Raw genomic sequence first — 7,168 nt, 5'->3', positions numbered from 1 at the left:
GCAGTACCAATGGACTTATACTGCAGGATTGTTTTTAGATATTTTTTTTTATTTCTTTTTTTTATAATTATTTTTAAAATATTTTGTGCTGTGCTGTGCCCTTCTAAGGGCATTGTTATTTCCCCAGCACAGCACAGCACAGCACAGCACAGCACGAGATATAGCAGGACAGAGGACCACCTAACACAACCTCCCTCTACCCTGATCAATGCCCGAGTGAACATGGCGGCGGCTAGCGGGGAATTTATAAGATCCGAGTATCGCGAGATCCGACAGCGGGATTATGACTCAGAGCCTCGGTTTGTTTTGCAATTGGCGGGAATACCCGGATCTGTCTCGGATCCGGCTCGGATCGGCAACGTTCGGGTGGGCTCGGATTTCAGATATCCAAGCCCGCTCATCTCTACTTCAGAGTAGGGGGAGAGGGGACCTTCAGAGAAATAGAATCCCTGCTTTTGCATCGTTTCTTAGGTGTCATAAGTAACAATCTCTAGTATTGGGATATCAGGATATTCAGGATGTTAAGCAACCAGAAGTCTGTACCCTCTGGAGTTGGACATCCCATAATCTCTGCAGTATATTCTGTAGCCTTACAGCAGAAAGTAGCAAATCGTGGGCAATCCCATCAAGTGTGGAGTGGGGTACCCAAGCTCAATCCACATCTACAGAAGTCACCTTAGAAACCTGGATGCATCTTGCACATCTGGGTCACCTGTACATGCGACCTTGAATTGAATTTTCCCCAGAAAGACAGGAGGATCTGGCCAGATTTGAGGAGTTTCTGACCGCCACAGGTCCTAGTTTCATAGTGTTGCATAATTAAAGATATAAAAGTTAAATTAAAGTTTAAATTACAGTTTCTCAATTAACATTTGATAAATGATAGGGATAGTGCTCCCAATTCGTGTTCAGTCGTATATGCAATTGCATACTGTAAATTGTGGTAAACAGCTATTCTCATGCTCAGAAACGGCCCTTACACCAATGAAAGCAGTTGCATGCAATTCATGTCCGAAAAAAAATGGCTTACAACAGCCTATGACTTGAAGGGGGAGGGAAAGAGTGGACTAACGTAGGCTAAGTACAGTAAGGGAGTGCCAACACAGATACTGCCGATTCAAGCCCTGGATTTCTCATAAGTACGCTCGCTTTCGTGGAAGTTGGGTTTAAACATTAATCAGGCCCAGTATCTATGGTGGTATACTGCAGATGTCCTTGCCACAGGACAAAACCAATTTAGTAGATTAAATCTAGTGATTTGACTTTTAGGCGGTTAGTAATCTGGATGGTGTAAATGGCTCGACTGGGAAGATCAGGCTTGAGAGGAAGAGCCCAGCCTTACCCTCCCACCAGAAGCAAGACGCTGACAAATCAGAGCCACTTGGGCCAATTCTTTGCTACCAAAATGACTCAAGACCGTCCAACAGTACCTGCCTTAGAACCCACAGGATCATCGGAATTGGTGGAAAGTGATATTCTAAACAGAAGTCCCACCTCATGGACATTACATCCACAGCCAGAGAAACTCTGGTTCTTGCGCAAAATCTTGGAAACCAGTGATTGTGTTTGGATGCCATCAGATCCAGGTCTCGCAGGCCAATTTCCAGATTAAACTCCTGAAACACCTGAGGAGGCACTTCCCATTCTCCTGGAAGAGATGCATGCCTGCTGAGATAATCTGCTTCCAGTTGTTCACTCCGGAAAAAAAACCCTGATAAAATCACTGGAACTAATTTCTCCGTCCACAACAAGACCGGTTCCGCTACCTGCATAGCTCCCCATGCTTCTTGTTCCTCCTTGGCAACAAAAAACGAATACAGCGCTCAAATCTAACGGTGTCCCGATATGGGCTAATGAAGAATAAATAGCAGATCACGAGTGGTCAAATATATAAAATAGTATTTAATATCACAGTAAAATCATACATAATGGCTGATTCTTTTCTATCTTCTTTCTTTTTCTTTAAACAAAAACAGAACTATATTCATCATCATCATCAGTCCATGCTTGAGTGGTAATCATAGGGGGAAAGATGTACAAAAACTATGTCACAGTGCACTGTGACATAGGGTGATGTAACAATTCAAGGACTATAGAAAACCATGTTAAATGGTGCTTATGAGTCTAAAATAGTAGAACCACAACGCTACTAATGGAAATGATGTACAACAGCTGTATACCCTGTAGCAAATATTGTGGTCAAAAAATGTTATGAATTGAGCATTGCTCTACAATTTCCTCCCAGAAAAAAAGGATGCTGATTATTGCCGTAGTCATTAGTCCACATATAATAGTAAGCTTCTTCCGATGAGTAATAATATCTGTATGGCCATATATATAGCTCCGTACGGAGTAAAGATGATCTGAAGCCTCAGCTTCCAGTTGGCTTTATAGTATTAGTTCACCATGAGAAATGTATTCCACTTCATACCCCATAGATGGAGAAAGACACATAAATGAGTAAGATATATTATAGTACTCACTGTCTCTGATTGTGAATAAGATGCGTCGTTCCACACACCCGTTAGATTTATACCATTAGGGAATCATCTCCTTAGGATTGCTGTGTGTCCGATGGTTATAAATTGGAGTCCCACTCCTTCATAATGCAGACTGGAATCGTGGATGAATAGTAGTGCAGCCTTTTAGGCTTTAGCGGGATACTCTCACGAATAGCTTCACGCACTGCATCAAATGATGGTACTTGTATAATCCGCGGTTCACAACTACGTGTGTAACCGCCTCACCTACAACTGACTGTGGTGAAAATAAACTCCAAACGGAGAGAGGGGTATGGAGAAAACGTAGAACTCCAACGAAGACAATTGTTTGTCCACTTCCAGATTGATCCGGTGATGTCAACTCCTGTGTATGATGAGTGGAATAGAGCCGGCAATTGAAGCATATAAAAAATAAAAACAGCACAATACGGTACAAAATGTAATGAGAGACCAACTAAGTAGTTGACTCTATGCCCCTAACGCGTTTCATTACGGAACGTAACTTCATCAGAGGGAATGAACATTGGCGATTTACATATGCCACTGCATTGACATTAACGGATTGGAGGTGGACCGGTTTTTCTTGAAGGACAGACTGAGCTTCCTGGAGGGTTAACAGCATGGCTCTTAGCTTGAGAACATCTACAGGCCGAAGCGTCTTCCTGTCTGTCCAAAGGCCATGGAAATGAAGCTGGAAAACAGCTCCCCAGCCCTTCAGACCTGCATCTGTGGTCCCCAGAATCCAAGACCACAGGACAAAAAAGATTGGCCCATCGTCAGAAGTTCTTGAACTAGCCACCAATTAAGTGGTTGACGAGTTAATGCCATAATCTTTGTGAAGACTCTCTGGGCTGTGGAAAGCCAAAGGGGATCGCCCTAAATTGATAATGTGTTCACAAGAAAGGATCTCCAAAAAGACCCTAAAACACAGAGTTTGTAGTCTAGAGACATTCATCGACAGGAAAGTACTTTTACCTCCGGTTGCTTGGCTAATCATACTGTCCAGTTCTGGACCAAACAGAGAAAAAAGTTCAGTTAAGTGTGTATACATAGCATTATGAGTTTATATAAATACACATACATTTCTCCTAACTCTACAGGATTAAACCTAGAGTTGTACTCTCCAACACAATCCTGTGTTAATATATATAACATAATAATCTTCACAATTGAAGAATCTCAACAATAAGATGATAACTATGTGAAGGAAACAGAAAATATTCTGCAGATATCTATTTGTATAGATATGTGTAAGGCAAAACTGACCTACAGCACTCATCCCTCCAGAACCATGTCTAGGGCAGAGTACTCGCAGATAAAAAGCAACCCGTCAGTGTTGCGGCTATCAGTACCATCATAAACTTGTAGAACAAGATGGAGAGGTCTTCACCTATAGCAGCGGCCTTTCCCGTAGAGCTTGACGTGCTCACAGGTACGCGGATGCCCACAGGTCTTACACTCAGACTAGTACAAGTTTATGAAACGTACCGTAGCGCTGAGTTAGCAGGAGATGGAAGAAGCATAGTCAGAAAACAAGCTGAAGTCTCAGGTCCGAAGCAGATACCATGGTCAGGGACAGGCAAAATGTCAGGGCTGGCAGCAAATAAGGAGAGTCCAGGAACGTAGCAGAGGTCAGGGGCACAAGCAAACATCAAAGTCCAAGAAACGAAGCCAAGGGTCAAATACGGGCAATCCAATAGTAGAAGATACAAAGCACAGGAGCTGGTCAGGACACAGAAGCTGCAAACTATAACTGGCAGGGAGGCTAAGTCTTTCCTGCTTTTTATACAGACGGCCAATCCAGAGCCCTCACATACGTACAAATGAGTCCAGGAGGCTGTTCATGAATGAGCTCTGATTGCGCCCGGCTGTCAGATTTAGCCGGTTGCAGCAGTGAAAGAAGCGTCCCGGCTGTTGCCATGGTGACAGTCGGGAGGTGTGGGTGGAAGTGACGTCCTGGTCATGATGGTGACAGCCGGGACGCCAGAGGCTGATAGGCTTTTGCTTTGGGGAGGATTATCCTACCTACTCACTTTTTGCTTATTATAATTCTCCTTTGTTTCTTTTGCGTTGAAAGTCTTTTAATCTGTGCTCCGATTGTGGCCAGATAAAATCCAAGTCCCATCTCTGCCTCACCAGGAGACCTGGCATTTCCCTGAAAATGGCTGCTCCTCAGACGAAGTCCTCACACTCTATTCCAGAGACAGAGCCTGACCCGTCGGGAGAATACAGTGACAGTCACATAGTGGCTGTCACTGTGCGCAGGCTGATTCTTTTCTATCTTCTTTCTTGTTCTTTTTTTTTTATTATTTAAACAAAAACAGAACTATATTCCATTTAAAAACATAACACTAATCCACTCCTAATCTTACCGACATGTCAGTTACACTAAGAAAATAATAAAAATCTCATTTCGCAGCAAGTAAGCGGTACTTAAACAGCCCAACTGTCTTTGGGCACTTTAACAACTAAGTTTTCTGCCGACTCTTCCCCTCTGCAACCCCACAGACCTCAGTGTTGTTTACTATTTAAGAGCCAACTCCATGGGCCCTCATACAACCACATGGTAGCAATGTCCCCCAGAGTGGATGAAGGAGAAAGCAAGCTGGTGGAAGCAGTGTAATACTCTGGGCAGTGTTCTGCTGGGAAACCTTGGGTTCTGACATTCATGTGAATGATACTTTGACAAGAATCACCTACCTAAAGATTGTGGCAGACCAAGTACAACACCCCTAATGACAGTGGGCTCTTTCAGCAGGATAATGCACCTTGCCACGTTCCTCAAACTATTCCTGAACAATTTTTTTTAGAGTTCAAAGTGTTGTCTTGGCTTCCAAATTGCCCAGATCTCAATCCGATCGAGCATCTGTGGGGTGTGCTGGAAATACAAGTCCGAGCCATGGAGACACCACTTCACAACTTAAAAGGATCTGCTGATGACGTCTTGATGTATCACAGGACATCCATTAGAAGTTTTGTGGAGTCCATGCCTTGATGTGTCAGAACTGATTTGGTGGTACAATGGGGAGCAACACAATAGTAGGCAGGTGGTTTTAATGTTGTGGCTGATGGTATCTGCTCATAGTGAATATTATGCAGCATATGGTTTTCTGATAGCACACTGCCCCAATTGGTGTAAGAATGAAAACACAGAGTGTGTGTGTGTGTGTGTGTGTGTGTGTGTGTGTGTGTGTGTGAATTCAGCAGTCAATTTGTGTAAGAATGAAAACACAGAGAGTGAGTGAGTGTGTGTGTGTGTGTGTGTGTGTGTGTGTGTGTGTGTGTGTGTGTGTGTGTGTGTGTGTGTGTGTGTGTGTGTATTCAGCAGTCAATTTGTAATAATAAATTCTAATATATACCCTCTGATGATGTTCTGCATCACTTTAAAAGGAGAAATATAGGTAAAAGCCCTGTGTATTTACTATCATAATGGCATAAGGTTTTGAAAATTGAATTCTTATAAGATTTGCTTTGAATAATACTCCAGAGAGCCCAGTGAATGTAGATCATATTACAATTAATTCTACATGGAACTACATTGTTAGATTTATTTGAAGAAAATTTGATAAGGCACTAACAAGTGGCATTTTAAATGTTTCTATTCAGCTCACTATCAGGACTAATCTAAATTCTCACAACACTCGCACCATTTTTTTTTTTTTTTCATATTTTACATGCAAACTTTATAAATTGTTCAGGGACATAGAATATGAAATGTGTTACATGATTAAATTAAAAATTATTAATTTGAATACATTTTATTGTGTAAAAAAATTCCCCTATCAGAATCTCTCTTCCCTGTTGCGTATATAATTTCTTTGTAGATAAATGATAATAGGACAACTCTTCATTTTCTTACAGCCAACAGTAAATTATACTTTCCCAGTAGCTGGGGAGAATCTGACGCTTTGTGAATGGAACTAGCAGATTACCCATATAGAGGAATCTACACTTAGAGCAAAATTGCAGCCTGGACTGATTGACACCTATTCATAAAATCTAAAGACTTTAACCCAAGCTTTATGTTACTTCCTGATATAAATGTATTATCAATAGTTATGTTTAGTAATTCAGAACGCACCTACTTCACCTGAGATTATGTAAACCACAAATTATATTTAAAATGACTCACTTTTTATAGCTGCAATCAAAGTATTTTTGGGGTTTCTTAAAATAGCACGTTAAATACCTTTTAAAGCATGCATTGGATAGCCATGGTCACTTTTCTTAGCTGTCCTCCTACAAACCATTATCTCCACTTCAAAATATTCCTGAAGAGCCGATAAGTATGGCTGCCAGACACACACACACACACCATGTCATGTGTTGGCAGAGGGGGAAGGAGAATGGAGATTTTACAGTGCAGACAGAGCTCAATGCCTACCTGCTCACTACACCATGTGACTGGTGGTTACCATGGTAGTCACATGACCCTGTAAACTGCAAATTCTAAGCCAGTAAAAGCAGCTTGAAGAAACAAACTAAGGAAAATGGTAATTATCCTGGCTTCTTCTTATAGCTTACCACAGTGATTAGTGATAGAGGTTTCCCTTTTTCCCTTTGTATTTATGTTGCTGAACTATAGTTTAAAAACTTTGTCCACATCCAGAAAATTAAACTGTATTAGTGCCAATTGTACATGCATTAAATCTACAATCCTTCAAGAC

This window comes from Mixophyes fleayi, chromosome 3 (assembly GCF_038048845.1).
Source record: "Mixophyes fleayi isolate aMixFle1 chromosome 3, aMixFle1.hap1, whole genome shotgun sequence".
Taxonomy (NCBI): Eukaryota; Metazoa; Chordata; class Amphibia; order Anura; family Limnodynastidae; genus Mixophyes; species Mixophyes fleayi.
This window is presented reverse-complemented; position numbering follows the sequence as displayed.